The sequence below is a fragment of the Zea mays genome, chromosome 5 (assembly GCF_902167145.1).
Source record: "Zea mays cultivar B73 chromosome 5, Zm-B73-REFERENCE-NAM-5.0, whole genome shotgun sequence".
Taxonomy (NCBI): Eukaryota; Viridiplantae; Streptophyta; class Magnoliopsida; order Poales; family Poaceae; genus Zea; species Zea mays.
Genome location: NC_050100.1, coordinates 203492421 through 203507659, shown reverse-complemented (window position 1 = coordinate 203507659; position 15239 = coordinate 203492421). Strand labels below are relative to the sequence as shown.

General features: G+C 44.3%; 1 pseudogene; it reads right to left on the bottom strand.

Annotated features, from left to right (window-relative positions):
* Positions 1 to 241: 241 nt before the first annotated feature.
* On the bottom strand, positions 242 to 13436 carry LOC103627542 (translation initiation factor IF-2, chloroplastic-like; annotated as a pseudogene).
* Between the last annotated feature and the right edge of the window lie 1803 nt (positions 13437 to 15239).

Sequence of the window (15239 nt, the reverse complement as noted above, 5' to 3'; positions counted from 1 at the left end):
ATATATATATATATATATATATATATATATATATATATATATATATATATATATATATATATATATATATATATATATATATATATATACACTAGGTGAGTGTCCGTCCATTGCAACGGGAACATATAATATTACGAAAACTTATATACAAAATGTGTGTTATACTGTTATGAAAAATTGTTTTATAATCTATTTGTGATTTTGGTCATACATAAATTTTGTTGTTTTAATCTAGTTGTTTCACAACTACATTGCAACCATCAGTATCATGCCGACTTCGATATATGCCACGATTTTCATGGTCTCATCATTGGTGAGCACGCCCCACGCCTGCCGGAAGAAGTTCCCTCGTACATCGTCAGTCATGAGGCACGTACCACCATACGCGCTTGCTCAAACAAAAAAGCAATTGTGTGTGTTTACGAAGAGAATTAAAGACAGACCAGCACAAAAAGCTACCCCGACGGTGGGGAGGATGACGAACTGATCATTGCTGTCGGTCCTCCTCTGCATCACCTTCGGTGCCGAGATGACGCCACAGTCCATGATATAGTAGTCGTCGAACGCGTGCGACATGTCGAGTGCCGATGACTCTTGGCTGGGCTACCAGACTAAGTGCACCTCGGGTTCAACAGCAAGGTAGTACACCTGACCGTTGCACCACCGGATGCGCTACTCCTCTACATACATCATGTTCGAGGACACTCACACAACATCAGCAACGACCGTCGTCCGAGCGCACAAGAATTTATGGCCGGTCAATAGCGACTTACATGGCAGGTTGGGCTTTAGATAGACGATGAGCTGGACGGCGTGATGACGCCGTCGTTGGATGCGGTGCCCAGAACAACCCGAGAGTCGCCGATGTTGGCAACGACCATGAGATCTCCCTGCTTGATGATGGACAACGCGGTGCAGTCGCTCTGGACCGATTCCAAGCGGCGGCTGCGTCAGAGCTTGTCATACACAGCGGCTCATGCGGCCACGTAGGACTGCTTCCAGATGTCGAACTGGCAGTTGTCAAGCTTCTTCTCGTCGTCGATGAGCGACGCCAACGTGAGTGCCTCCTGCTAGTGGTGTTTGTTCGGGGTTTCCAAGCAAGAAACATGGATTTATCCTTGGTGTTGGTTTATAAAAATGACTCACAAGTCAGATCTATGAAAAAAAATATTATGGAGAATAAATGTCACGCATGCAAAAAAAAGGAATTTAAGTTGAAAACATTATTCAAACAAAAGAAACTGCATGCAAGGCTCTTCTTTAAATACTACTCATTCCATCTAAAAATATAATTCAAAAATCTCGGTGATTCTTATCTACTACTACGCATTGTACAAGGGTAGTAGGGTAGGCTTGGGGAGAGATGTAGTAGATGTTTTTTCTGTCATATATGTAGAAATAAACACACATGTGGTGTAGCGGTAGCTACTGCTCGCATTTGTCTGAGAGGTCGCGGGTTTGAATCCCCTTGGGGTCATTTTTGTTTTCTAATTTTATGGCAGAACACGGAATGACAGACTACTCTTGCAGCCTTAATAAGTAGTAGAGATAAAAGGAGAAATTATCGGTGCACTCATAGTACAACTTTATATGACTCATTCATGAGAGCTAATGTATATTTTACAGCAAAAACAATGAAATGCAATTCAAGTAAAAATCATTTGACATAAACATAAATATGATAGAATAAGGAGAAAGTAGGAAGGAATCACAGAAGAGAAAATTGAATAAAATAGGGAAGGAAAAACCTGCACTACATCAGATGGTCCTGCTTTGTCAACGAGCTTCCCATAGTCATCATACAATGCACGGATCTGTCACAACATAGATGTGATGTTATATACCAATCAATCTACATATTTATATGCTAGACTATGTTTTTCTATTGCTACATTGTATTCCTGACATATTGACAAATGCAATAAATAGGAATATAGGAGACCAACCTTTCCATAAGCTTCACCACACACAATAATATCAGCTTTGTTTAGGGTTCCATTCTGAACAACTAAGGTAGCAAGAGGCCCTTTGGCCTTGTCAAGGCATGCTTCAATAACAGTGCCCTTCGCATTCCAGTGGATTTGCCTTTAATTCTTGCAACTTCAAATTTGCAAGAAAAGAAAAGGTCAAAAAAGAATTTAATAGATTGATGGAAAACATTGTGCAAACAGAAACGTACCTCTGCAACAAGCATGACAGTTTCCAGAAGTTCATCAGCATTATTGAAAGGGAAATGTGCCCTTGGGCCATTTCTAAGTGTTTTGGTGATTTAGTGACCAACACAAGTGCTTAAGTGTTAATATATGCAAAGTGGTGGACAAAGTGCAAATCATGTCAAATGGTATGTTTCTCAGACTTAGTACATTGTTTTAGAGACTAATGTATTGTGTCTAAGTGCTGGAAACAGGAAAAGAACATTGGAATTGTCTTGGCTCGAGCAGCCAAGACTCTGCTCAGTCTAGGAGCACCGGACAGTGTCCGGTGCGCCAGACTGGCTCGGGCGAACTGGCCGCTCTCGGAAAATCGTCGGTGACGTATGACTATAATTCACCGGACGGTCCGATGTACACCGGACTGTCCGGTGAGCCAACGGTCGACCGGGCCAACGGTCGGCCGCGCAATCTACGCGGGACACGTGGTCGAGCCAACGGCTAGAAGGGGGCACCGGACCGTCCGGTGTGCACCGAACATGTCTGGTGCGCCAACGGCTCTCAAGCTGCCAACGGTTGGCTTCGCCATTTAAGGAAAGAAATCCGCACCGGACAGTGTCCGGTGTACACCGGACTGTCCGGTGCGCCACGCGACAGAAGGCAAGAATTGCCTTCCCAGATTGCTCTCAACGGCTCCTAGCTGCCTTGGGGTTATAAAAGGGACCCCTAGGCGCATGGAGGAAAAAAATCAAGCATTCCTAGAGCACTCTTGATCACTCACACTCCATTCCTGCGCACTTGTTCGACATTCTAGTGATTTGAGCTCCGTTCTAGTGTGCTAGTCTCTTGAGCTCAAGTCTGGGTCTTGTGTGTGCGTATTTGCTGTGATCTTTGTGTCTTGTGTGAGTTGCTAATCCCTCCCTTGCTCCGTGCTTCTTTGTGAACTTCAAGTGTAAGGGCGAGAGGCTCCAAGTTGTGGAGATTCCTCGCAAACGGGATTAAGAAAAGCTAAGCAAAACACCGTGGTATTCAAGTAGGTCTTTGGACCACTTGAGAGGGGTTGATTGCAACCCTCGTCCGTTGGGACGCCACAACGTGGAGTAGGCAAGCGTTGGTCTTGGCCGAACCACGGGATAACCACTGTGCCATCTCTGTGATTGACATCTTTGTGGTTACTGTGTTTTGTTGAGACTCCTCTCTAGCCACTTGGCGATTATTGTGCTAACACTTAACCAAGTTTTTCTGGCTTAAGTTTCAAGTTTTACAGGATCACCTATTCACCCCCCCTCTAGGTGCTCTCAATTGGTATCGGAGTCGTTCTCTTCAAGAAGGGATTAATCGCCCGAAGAGATGGATCCGAAGGGAAAGGGGATGGTGGTCAACAACGAGAAGGAGTCTATCTTCAACGAGCCGAAGGATGACAAGCCTACCGACTCGGGCTCGGGCCACAAGCGCAAAGACGGGAAGAAGAAGAAGACAAGGCGCATCAAGGAGATCGTCTACTACGACAGCGATGAATCTTCCTCTTCCCAAAAGGACGACGACGACTACGAGAAAAAGAAAACGGTCAATTCGAACTTTTCTTTTGATTACTCTCGTATTCCTCAAAGTACAAATGCTCATTTATTATCTATTCCACTTGGTAAACCTCCTCATTTTGATGGAGAGGACTACAGATTTTGGAGTCACAAAATGCGTAGTCACTTGTTCTCTCTCCATCCTAGTATATGGGAGATTGTAGAGAGTGGAATGCACTTTGATAGTACGGATAGTCCCATGTTCATTAATGAACAAATTCATAAAAATGCACAAGCTACTACTGTTCTTCTAGCTTCCTTGTGCATGGCTGAATACCACAAAGTGAGCGGCTTGGATAACGCCAAGCAAATTTGGGACACCCTCAAGATCTCTCATGAGGGGAATGACGTCACAATGCTCACCAAGATGGAGTTGGTGGAGGGCGAACTCGGGAGATTCGCTATGATAAGGGGAGAAGAGCCAACCCAAACGTACAACCGGCTCAAGACCCTTGTCAACAAGATAAGAAGCTATGGAAGCACGTGATGGACGGACCATGACGTCGTTCGCCTAATGCTAAGGTCTTTTACTGTCCTTGATCCTCATCTTGTAAACAATATTCGTGAGAATCCTAGGTACACCAAGATGACGCCCGAGGAGATACTTGGAAAGTTCGTGAGCGGGCGAATGATGATCAAGGAAGCAAGATACGTGGACGACGCATTGAATGGTCCAATCAATGAGCCTCAACCTCTTGCTCTCAAGGCAACAAGAAGCAAGGAGACGCTACCTAGCAAGGTGGCACAAATCGAGGCTGCCAGACTTAATGATGAAGAGATGGCTCTCATCATCAAGAGATTCAAGACGGCACTAAAAGGTCGCAAAGGGCAGCCAAGCAAGACCAAGACAAAGGGGAAGCGCTCATGCTTCAAATATGGTAAGCTTGGTCATTTTATTGCTAACTGTCCCGACAATGATAGTGATCAAGATCAAGGGAACAAGAGGGAGAAGAAGAAGAACTATAAGAAGGCAAAGGGCGAGGCACATCTAGGCAAGGAGTGGGATTCAGATTGCTCCTCTTCCGACTCCGACAATGAAGGACTCGCCGCCACCGCCTTCAACAAGTCATCCCTCTTCCCAAGCGAGCGTCACACATGCCTTATGGCAAGGGAGAAGAAGGTATGTACTCGAAACTCTACTTATGCTTCTTCAAGTGAGGACGAATCTAGTGATGAGGATGAAATAGATTATTCTTGTTTATTTAAGGGCCTAGATAGAACCAAGGTAGATAAAATTAATGAATTGATTGATGCCTTGAATGATAAGAATAGGCTTTTAGAAAAGCAAGAGGATTTGTTGTATGAAGAACATGACAAATTTGTAGAAGCACAAAAATCTCATGCTCTAGAAGTTAAAAGAAATGAAATGCTTTCTTGTGAATTATCTTCTTGCCATGAGACAATTTCTAACTTAAGGAGCATAAATGATGATTAGAATGCTAGGTTAGAAATAACTAGTAAATCAACATCTTGTGTAGAAATTATTGCAACGTGTAATAGGTGTAAAGATTTTGACATTGATGCTTGTAGTGAACACCTAGTTACAATTTCCAAACTTAATGATGAATTGGCTAGTCTTAATGCTCAACTTAAGACTAGCAAGAGCGAATTTGATAAGCTAAAATTTGCGAGGGATGCCTACACGATTGGTAGACACCCCTCAATTAAGGATGGACTTGGCTTCAAGAGGGAAGCCAAGAACGTAACAAGCCATAAGGTTCCCATCCCCGCCAAGGAGAAAGGGAAGGCTCCTATGGCAAGTAGTACTAAAAACCATGCTTTTATATATCATAATAAGAGACATGCTAGAAATGACTATAGAAGTTATGATTCACATGCTATGTTTGCTTCTAGTTCTTCTTATATGCATGATAGAGATATGTATAGGAGATATGTTCATCATGTGCCTAGAAAGAATATTGTTCATGTTTCTAGGAAAGTTATGGATGGTCCTTCTACAATATATCATGCTTTAAATGCTTCCTTTGCTATTTGTAGAAAGGATAGGAAGATAGTTGCTAGGAAATTAGGGGCAAAATGCAAGGGTGATAAAACTTGCATTTGGGTCCCTAAGACAATTGTGACTAACCTTGTAGGACCCAACAAGAGTTGGGTACCTAAGTCCCAAACCTAAATTCGCCTTGCAGGTTTATGCATCCGGGGGTTCAAGCTGGATTATCGACAGCGGATGCACAAACCATATGACGGGGGAGAAGAAGATGTTCACCTCCTACGTTAAAAACAAGGATTCCCAAGATTCAATCATATTTGGTGATGGGAACCAAGGCAAGGTGAAAGGCTTAGGCAAGATTGCAATTTCAAATGAGCACTCTATCTCTAATGTATTTTTAGTTGAGTCCCTTGGATATAATTTGCTATCTGTTAGTCAATTATGTAATATGGGATATAATTGTCTATTTACAAATGTAGATGTGTCTGTCTTTAGAAGAAGTGATGGTTCATTAGCTTTTAAAGGTGTATTAGACGGCAAACTTTATTTAGTTGATTTTGCAAAAGAGGAGGCCGGTCTAGATGCATGCTTAATAGCTAAGACTAGTATGGGCTGGCTGTGGCATCGCCGCTTAGCACATGTAGGGATGAAGAATCTTCACAGGCTTCTAAAGGGAGAACACGTGATAGGTTTGACTAACATGCAATTCGAAAAAGATAGACCTTGTGCAGCTTGTCAGGCAGGTAAACAAGTGGGAGGAGCGCATCACAACAAGAATGTGATGACCACATCAAGACCCCTGGAGCTGCTACATATGGACCTCTTCGGACCCGTCGCCTATCTTAGCATAGGAGGAAGTAAGTATGGTCTAGTTATTGTTGATGACTTTTCCCGCTTCACTTGGGTATTCTTTTTGTAGGATAAGTCTGAAACCCAAGGGACCCTCAAGCGCTTCCTAAGGAGAGCTCAAAATGAGTTTGAGCTCAAAGTGAAGAAGATAAGAAGCGACAACGGGTCCGAATTCAAGAACCTTCAAGTGGAGGAGTTTCTTGAGGAGGAAGGGATCAAGCACAAGTTCTCCGCTCCCTACACACCACAACAAAATGGTGTGGTAGAGAGGAAGAATAGGACGCTCATCGATATGGCGAGGACGATGCTTGGAGAATTCAAGACCCCTGAGTGCTTTTGGTCGGAAGCCGTGAACACGGCTTGCCACGCCATCAACAGGGTATACCTTCATCGTCTCCTCAAGAAGACTTCGTATGAGCTACTAACCGGTAACAAACCCAATGTTTCATATTTTCGAGTTTTTGGGAGTAAATGCTACATTCTAGTGAAAAAGGGTAGGAATTCCAAATTTGCTCCCAAAGCCGTAGAAGGGTTTTTGTTAGGTTATAACTCAAATACAAAGGCGTATAGAGTCTTCAACAAATCATCGGGTTTGGTTGAAGTCTCCAGCGACGTTGTATTTGATGAGACTAATGGCTCTCCAAGAGAGCAAGTTGTTAATGTGATGATGTAGATGAAGAAGAAATTCCAACGGCCGCAATACGCACCATGGCGATTGGAGAGGTGCGGCCACAGGAACAAGATGAACGAGATCAACCTTCTTCCTCAACAATGGTGCATCCCCCAACTCAAGAAGATGAACAGGTTCATCAAAAGGAGGCGTATGATCAAGGGGGAGCACAAGATGATCAAGTAATGGAGGAAGAAGCACAACCGACACCTCCAGCTCAAGTTCGAGCGATGATTCAAAGGGATCATCCCGTCGACCAGATTTTGGGTGACATAAGCAAGGGAGTAACTACTCGGTCTCGATTAGTTAATTTTTGTGAGCATTACTCCTTTGTCTCTTCTATTGAGCCCTTCAGGGTAGAGGAGGCCTTGCTAGATCCGGACTGGGTGTTGGCCATGCAAGAGGAGCTCAACAACTTCAAGAGGAATGAAGTTTGGACACTGGTGCCTCGTCCTAAGCAAAATGTTGTGGGAACCAAGTGGGTGTTCCACAACAAACAAGACGAGCACGGAGTGGTGATGAGGAACAAGGCTCGACTTGTGGCAAAAGGTTATGCCCAAGTCGTAGGTTTGGACTTTGAGGAGACTTTTGCTCCTGTGGCTAGGCTAGAGTCCATTCGTATTTTGCTAGCATATTCCGCTCACCATTCTTTCAGGTTGTTCCAAATGGATGTGAAGAGCGCTTTCCTCAACGGGCCAATCAAGGAGGAGGTGTACGTAGAGCAACCCCCTGGCTTCGAGGATGAATGGTACCCCGACCAAGTGTGTAAGCTCTCTAAGGCGCTCTATGGACTTAAGCAAGCCCCAAGAGCATGGTATGAATGCCTTAGAGACTTTCTAATTGCTAATGCTTTCAAGGTTGGGAAAGCCGATCCAACTCTTTTCACTAAGACTTATGACGGTGATCTTTTTGTGTGCCAAATTTATGTCGATGACATAATATTCGGCTCCACTAATAAAAAGTCTTGTGAAGAGTTTAGCAGGGTGATGACGCAGAAATTTGAGATGTCGATGATGGGCGAGTTGAACTACTTCCTTGGGTTCCAAGTGAAGCAACTCAAGGACGGCACCTTCATCTCTCAAACGAAGTACACGCAAGACTTGCTAAAGCGGTTTGGGATGAAGGACGCCAAGCCCGCAAAGACTCCGATGGGGACCGACGGACACACCGACCTCAACAAAGGAGGTAAGTCCGTTGATCAAAAGGCATACCGGTCAATGATAGGGTCGTTACTTTACTTATGTGCTAGTAGACCGGATATTATGCTTAGCGTATGAATGTGTGCTAGATTTCAATCTGATCCTAAGGAGTGTCACTTAGTGCCAGTGAAGCGAATCCTTAGATATTTAGTTGCTACGCCTTGCTTCGGGCTCTGGTATCCAAAGGGGTCTACCTTTGACTTGATTGGATATTCAGATTCCGACTATGCTGGATGTAAGGTCGATAGGAAGAGTACATCGGGGACGTGCCAATTCTTAGGAAGGTCCCTGGTGTCATGGAATTCTAAGAAACAAACCTCTGTTGCCCTATCTACCGCTGAGGCCGAGTATGTTGCCGCGGGACAGTGCTGCGCGCAACTACTTTGGATGAGGCAAACCCTCAGGGACTTTGGCTACAATCTGAGCAAAGTCCCACTCCTATGTGACAATGAGAGTGCTATCCGCATGGCGGATAATCCTGTTGAACACAGCCGCACAAAGCACATAGACATCCGGCATCACTTTTTGAGAGACCACCAGCAAAAGGGAGATATCGAAGTGTTTCATGTTAGCACCGAGAACCAGCTAGCCGATATCTTTACCAAGCCTCTAGATGAGAAGACCTTTTGCAGGTTGCGTAGTGAGCTAAATGTCTTAGATTCGCGGAACTTGGATTGATTTATAGCATACATGTGTTTAAGCCTTTGATCATGTTCCTTATGCATTTTGTTGCTTAGTTATGATGCTCAAGTTGTACAAGCACTCCCTGGACCTCACAAGTCCGTTGCAAAGTGATGCACATGTTTAAGGGGAGATGTGTTACAACTTGACCCTTTGAGACTAACCATGTGTTTGAGTTTGCTGATTTAGTCTCGAAGAAGGATTGAAAGGGAAAAGGTGGACTTGGACCATGAAAGATTTCCACTGCACTCCGATGAAAGAGTAACTTCTTCCAAGTTCATCTTAGTACTCTTATTGCCCTTTTACTCTTAGTTAAAGATTTTGGTGAGGCAATGGGGTTAAAGGGCCAAGATTGATCCTGTTTTGGTGCTTGATGCCAAAGGGGGAGAAAATAAAGGCCAAAGCAATAAATGGATCAGCTACCACTTGAGAATTTTGAAAAAATAGAGTTAGAGTTTTTGTTTGTCAAAATACTCTTGTTTGTCTCTTATTCTCAAAAGTTGGCCTCTTGTGGGGAGAAGTGTTGATTATGGAAAAAAGGGGGGAGTTTTTGAAATCCTTGATCAATTTCTTTTGGAAGACCTCTCTTTATGTCTCTACAAGTGTGTTTGATTTAGAGATAGGAATTTGAGGTTGATTTGCAAAAACAAACCAAGTGGTGGCAAAGAATGATCCATATATGCCAAATTTGATTCAAAACAAATTTAAGTTTTCATTTGCAGTGATATTGCACTTGTTCTAGTTGCTTTATGTTGTGTTGGCATAAATCACCAAAAAGGGGGAGATTGAAAGGGAAATGTGCCCTTGGGCCATTTCTAAGTGTTTTGGTGATTTAGTGACCAACACAAGTGCTTAAGTGTTAATATATGCAAAGTGGTGGACAAAGTGCAAATCATGTCAAAAGGTATGTTTCTCAGACTTAGTACATTGTTTTAGAGACTAATGTATTGTGTCTAAGTGCTGGAAACAGGAAAAGAACATTGGAATTGTCTTGGCTCGAGCAACCAAGACTCTGCTCAGTCTGGGAGCACCGGACTGTCCGGTGGTGCACCGGACAGTGTCCGGTGCGCCTGTTCGGTGCGCCAGACTGGCTCGGGCGAACTGGTCGCTCTTGGGAAATCGTCGGCGACGTACGGCTATAATTTACCGGATGGTCCGGTGTACACCGGACTGTCCGGTGAGCCAACGGTCGGCCGGGCCAACGGTCGGCCGCGCGATCTACGCGGGACACGTGGCCGAGCCAACGGCTAGAAGGGGGCACCGGACCGTCCGGTGTGCACCGGACATGTCCGGTGCGCCAACGGCTCTCAAGCTGCCAACGGTCGGTTTCGCCATTTAAGGAAAGAAATCCGCACCGGACAGTGTCCGGTGTACACTGGACTGTCCGGTGCGCCACGCGACAGAAGGCAAGAATTGCCTTCCCAGATTGCTCTCAACGGCTCCTAGCTGCCTTGGGGTTATAAAAGGGACCCCTAGGCGCATGGAGGAAAAAAAATCAAGCATTCCTAGAGCACTCTTGATCACTCACACTCCATTCCTGCGCACTTGTTCGACATTCTAGTGATTTGAGCTCCGTTCTAGTGTGCTAGTCTCTTGAGCTCAAGTCTGGGTCTTGTGTGTGCGTATTTGTTGTGATCTTTGTGTCTTGTGTGAGTTGCTAATCCCTCCCTTGCTCCGTGCTTCTTTGTGAACTTCAAGTGTAAGGGCGAGAGGCTCCAAGTTGTGGAGATTCCTCGCAAACGGGATTAAGAAAAGCTAAGCAAAACACCGTGGTATTCAAGTAGGTCTTTGGACCACTTGAGAGGGGTTGATTGCAACCATCGTCCGTTGGGACACCACAACGTGGAGTAGGCAAGCATTGGTCTTGGCCGAACCACGGGATAACCACCGTGCCATCTCTGTGATTGACATCTTTGTGGTTACTGTGTTTTGTTGAGACTCCTCTCTAGCCACTTGGCGATTATTGTGCTAACACTTAACCGAGTTTTTGTGGCTTAAGTTTCAAGTTTTACATGATCACCTATTCACCCCCCCCCCTCTAGGTGCTCTCAATTATCCCCAGTAAGAGCACTTATCTGGTAGAGATCAAATAAAATGGTTCAAATAGGTAATAAGATGCTATACTATTGAGCTATTGTTTTAAATTGGCACAATCAGCAACCTCGATCATTGGGGTATCACCACCCCACATTTCTGGCATTATCCCAATTTGGGAAAGTTCTTGCATAACTCGTTCTGCATTAGCTCCCTTCTTATCTATCTGCTTCCATGTGAGTTGAATGAATTGTACGAAGGGGCTTGTAACAATTGACACCAATGGAAGACAAGGAAATGATTTGAAAATAGACCTTGTTTATTGCAATTATAATTGGCACCCCTGCTGCCCTTGCATGTGCAATTGCCTCACTTGTTTGTGGCCGAACACCATCATCCGCAGCAACAACAACAATACAGATATCGGTTACTCTAGCTCCTCAAGCTCTCATTGCACCAAACGCCTAAGATCTCAAAGAATTACGAATGGTAATGGCATATGCTTAAGTGTAAATAAAACAAAAAGGTCGAAGTGTGGACTACATAACAATAGAAGTTATATTTATATACCTCATGTCCTGGAGTATCCAGAAAAACACAGGCTTGAGGGTTTGCATCTACTGGTAAAAGAACCTGATATGCTCCAATCCCTTGTGTTATACCACCAGCTTCAGATGCCACCAACTGTAAGGAATTTGGGTTAGATCAATAATTGTTGCAAAAAGGAACTTTATTCGATAAAAAAACTTCATACATCAAAGAGAAGCTATTATAAGTTTACCTTGCTCTTGCGTGTATAATCCAACAGAGTTGTCTGCAAACAAAAATAGCAGTGTCATACAACCAATACTTCAGAAAAGTTGTGAGTTCCAAGAGTTAGCATCAGTCTTAGTACCTTCCCATGATCAACGTGGCCCATGATAGTCACAATGGGAGGTCTCACTTCCAATTTATCCAAATCTTCCTCATCAAGGAACTGCTTCTTCTTAGCCATTTCCTCCACTTTCATAGGGCCACTTTCTAGTACTTCAACATCATATTCCATGCAAACCATCTTAACCAAATCTTTATGCAGAGTCTGAACATTGTCAAGCATAACTCCTCTCACCGATAAGAATCGTAAAATTTCTGATTCACCAATTGCCAACTCATATGACAAGTCATCAATCAGCATACCTTCTTCACCAACTTCAAGGATCTCAACTCTGACTGGCTCTTCAGCTTGCATAGTCTCTAGCCTTGCAGCACGACATTTTGCCTTGCTCCACCTCCTACCCTTGTGCACTGGAACACCAAAAATTGGCACGTCAGTAGTATCCTCATCAACTAATCCATCATCATTGAACATACGTCATCTAGAACCAGCTTGTGTGTCTGGGTTTTTGCGACGATCAACTCTGACTTTTGCTGGTGGGCCTCGTACTGGTTTTAGAGGGTCTAACAATTCCTTAGGTACAACGGATCAACTGCTACCCTCTTGGAAGCAAATTTATCAATAAGGATGGGTCCTTTTTCTCCTTTGATGTATCAGACTTGATAGGTCGATGAGGAGGCTGTGCTACAGAAGGTTTAGATAGTAGCAGAGGGGAAGGCTTAGATGCAGATGACACTGAAGGTTTAGCCACAGGTATAGACTGACTCCTAGTTTCAGTTCTTGGTTGCTCTCTAATGACCTTACGTACAGTTGGCATAGGGTTCCCCTTCCGCCATACACTCTTTAGTGTTTTTGTCTTCCTTGAATTACCACCTTCCTCCACTGTTGTCGGTCCTGGACCATTACTCATGGAAACATTACTCTGCCTTGAACCAAGGTTGCCACCATCTGCATTACCAAAGCTGGAGGCCTCAAGCTTCTCTGCTTTCTCCAATACAGCGTCCAATGACTCTCTGACCTTCTCTTTGTTGTCTAACGTTGCCCCTGCTGGCTTCTGATCCGGTAGTGATGTTGTTTTCATGCTCAGTGGCGGCTTCAGAAGCAGATCATTGTCATCATCAGCTTTCACACTAACACTCCCTCTTGACGAGAACTGAACAACCTTCTCCTCAATCAGATTAGTGACGACCATACACCTACAAAGCAGGCTCATACTGCCATCACCTTATGCCATCGAACCGCGTGAATCTGATCCTTGTGACCAAGTGCGCCCTCCTTGCAGCTGCAGCCAGGAGCGGGCCACGCCACCCGTTGCTTCCGAGGTTGGTGACGGAAGCAGGAGATGCCATGGCAAGATACTCTTAGCAATACTGCCTTGCACTCATAAATGTTGACAGCACAAGGTGTTTGATAGCAGCGCTACCTGTTTGATAATCAAATACAAAACAAATTGTGTAACAGAGTTCAAGCTCAATTAGCAGCCCCAAATAGAATGTGTGGCTAGGTAATTTCAATTCTAAGAGAACCTGTGGAAATATCAATTTTTCATCAGTAATCGAACTCAGTGACCACACCAGATAAAAACCCTTTCTCCTAAATGCTTGTTTGCGAGCGCGCAGTAGTATTTACCTTATGGGCTGCACACACTGGACGACAAGGAAAAATGTGAGAAATAAAAAAATAAAGAGGTTGGTTGGGCGGTGCAGGTGGTGGGGGCAGCGGACGAAGAAGAGAAAGCGGCGGGCGGAGAAGAGAAGGCGGTGTTGAGACGCGGGATCGGGCGGGCGGTTGGTGGCTGGCGGGGGTCGCGGCGTGCGGGTTGCGGCGGGACCGAGCGGGTGGTTGGCAGCGGGGGCAGTCTATAATACTGTCTTAATAGTTAGTATATATATATGGACGAGGTAATGGAAGCCCTGAGCTTCCATTAGTATGGGAAGCCCCAGTCAGGTATACCCACGCGCGCTCGATCGTGTGCTGGTTCTGTTCGGGCGGATTCCAGCGTAAAACGTGAGCTAAAACAACGTAAATGAGTACGAAATTTAGCGTAAATTCTATATCTATTTTGTAACAGCAAACAGGGCCCAAAATTACGGCGTGAAAATCGCGTGCAACCGATCGTGCGCGGGTTCTGGCTCGGGCGGATTCTAGCGTATAACGTGAGCTAAAACAGAGTAAATGAGTACGAAATTTAGCATAAATCCTATATCTGTTTTGTAACAGCAAACAGGGCCCAAAATTACGGTATGAAAATCGCGTGCAACCGATCATGCGCGGGTTCTGGCTCGGGCGGATTCCAGCGTAAAACGTGACTAAAACAACGTAAATGAGTACGAAATTTAGCGTAAATCCTATATCTATTTTGTAACAGCAAACAGGGCCCAAAATTACGGCGTGAAAATCGCGTGCAACCGATTGTGCGTGGGTTCTGGCTCGGGCGGATTCCAGCGTAAAACGTGAGCTAAAACAACGTAAATGAGTACGAAATTTAGCGTAAATCACATATCTATTTTGTAACAGCAAACAGGGCCCAAAATTACGGCGTGAAAATCGCGTGCAACCGATCGTGCGCGGGTTCTGGCTCGGGCGGATTCCAGCGTAAAACGTGAGCTAAAACAACGTAAATGAGTACGAAATTTAGCGTAAATCATATATATGTTTTGTAACAGCAAACGGGGCCCGAAATTACGACGTGAAAATCGCGTGCTTCCGATCGTACGCGGGTTCTGGCTCGAATGGATTTTAGCGTAAAACGTGAGCTAAAACAGCGTAAATGATTACGAAATTTAGCGTAAATCGTATATTTGTTTCGTAATGCCGAATGGAGCCGGAATTTACGGCGCAAAAATCACGCGTCACCGGTCGTACTTGAGTTCTGGCTCGGACGGATTTATGCGTAAATCGTGAACCAAAACAACATAAATGGGTACAAATTTTAGCGTAAATCGTCCATCTGTTTCATAATAACGAATGTAGACCGAATGTATCTCTCAGCGTACGAGGTTGTCATAAAACGCATCAAGAAATTTCGTAAATTGGTGTAAGATACAACAAGAAGTGATATGATGTAATTGTAGCGTAAAATGCAAGCTAACCATCTACAGGAGAACTGTTTCAGATTTTACAATAAGATATAAAAGATAGTTATTCCTGTACTCAACTATGATAATGTCGTGTTTATATTTTAGTTGTTGGTACATACACACAAAACTCGGTTTCACCATAACACCACGGTTGGCAAAAAAACTGAGCTCAAA